Below are 1745 nucleotides of genomic sequence, written 5' to 3' on the forward strand. Positions count from 1 at the left end.
TTTTACAGGTCTGTCTACACTTCAGGTTGGAGGAGGAGGAGAAAAGAGGAGGGATAGAAGGACTTTTACAGGTCTGTCTACACTTCAGGTTGGAGGAGGAGGAGAAAAGAGGAGGGATAGAAGGACTTTTACAGGTCTGTCTACACTTCAGGTTGGAGGAGGAGGAGAAAAGAGGAGGGGTAGAAGGACTTTTACAGGTCTGTCTACACTTCAGGTTGGAGGAGGAGGAGAAAAGAGGAGGGATAGAAGGACCTTTAAAGATCTGTCTGTGCCTATTATATACTTTCTGAAAGTGTGCATCTGTCATATTGGCTCATTAATTCCATAAATCACCATCCACCAACCTAATAATACCAGTAATACCAGTAACATGGCCTGAGGACATTGCTTGCATTGCTTGAACAAAAGGAACACCTACGTGAGAATGCTGTTCATTGACTACAGCTCAGCATTGCACAACATAGTGTCCTCAAAGGTCATCACTAAGCTAAGGACCCTGGGACTGAACACCTCTGCAATGTTTAGATACTACTTGTAGGTGATGGGCGGAGATATGGAGACTCTATATTTTTCAAACCGATATCGATATCATATCTGTTTGAATGAATGATATTGCTGATACTGTGTGGACTGTACTTCCATAGCTTTTTGAATTGGAGACAACTTCTTTCTGATGGTTCTGATTGAGGCTGGAACGAGTGCGCTGAGAATCAGGAAGCAAGTTCAGGGAGTGAGTTTTAATAAATACATGAAACAATAAACACGTAACGCAAACAACGCACCGTCATGGAAACAGTCAGTAACACCTGGGGAAAGAACCAGGGGGAGGGACAGACACAGGGTAGATAATCAAGGAGGAGCTGGAGTCCAGATGAGTGTCATGAGGTGCAGGTGTGCGAGACGATGGTGACAGGTGTCAGGGATAATCAGCAGCCTGATTACCTAGAGGCTGGGAGGGAGTATGCACTATCGTTCAAAAGTTTGGGGTCACTTAGAAATGTCCTTGTATTTTGAAATAAAAACAGATTTTGTCCATTAAAATAACATCAGATTGATCAGAAATACAGTGTAGACATTGTTAATGTTGTAAATGACTGTTGTAGCTGGAAACGGCTGATTTTTAATGTCAACAGTGAAGAGGTTTTCAGCTCCACTAACATAATTGCAAAAGGGTTTTCTAATGATCAATTTAGCCTTTTAAAACGATACACTTGGATTAGCCAACACAACGTGCCATTGGAACATAGGAGTGATGGTTGCTGATAATGGGCCTCTGTGCGCCTCTGTAGATATTCCATTAAAAATCAGCCGTTTCCAGCTACAAGTCATTTACAACATTAACAATGTCTACACTGTATTTCTGATCAATTTTAAGTTATTTTAATGGACAGAAAATGTGCTTTTCCTTCAAAAACAAGGATATTTCTAAGGGACCCCAAATTTTTGAACGGTAGTGTATGTGACAGAGGCATTTGAACTGACCCATAGCCTATGACATCCCTATTACTGCATAACTACTAAAACCCACTACTACCTGACTTGAACTGACCCATAGCCTATGACATCCATATTACTGCATAACTACTAAAACCCACTACTACCTGACTTGAACTGACCCATAGCCTATGACATCCATATTACTGCATAACTACTAAAACCACTACTACCTGACTTGAACTGACCCATAGCCTATGACATCCATATTACTGCATAACTACTAAAACCACTACTACCTGACTTGAACT

The 1745-nt window shown here is 41.2% G+C and overlaps 1 protein-coding gene across 1 annotated transcript in view; it reads right to left on the reverse strand.

The window, feature by feature from the left end:
* LOC116366528 (amine sulfotransferase-like) overlaps positions 1 to 941 on the reverse strand; it is a 3500-nt gene extending 2559 nt beyond the window's left edge. The window contains exon 1 of the mRNA XM_031818646.1: positions 1 to 941. This exon is cut by the window's left edge and continues 489 nt beyond it. The gene's annotated coding sequence lies outside the window, so the exon portion shown is untranslated.
* Positions 942 to 1745: the final 804 nt, after the last annotated feature.

This window comes from Oncorhynchus kisutch, unplaced genomic scaffold, assembly GCF_002021735.2.
Source record: "Oncorhynchus kisutch isolate 150728-3 unplaced genomic scaffold, Okis_V2 scaffold1530, whole genome shotgun sequence".
Taxonomy (NCBI): domain Eukaryota; kingdom Metazoa; phylum Chordata; class Actinopteri; order Salmoniformes; family Salmonidae; genus Oncorhynchus; species Oncorhynchus kisutch.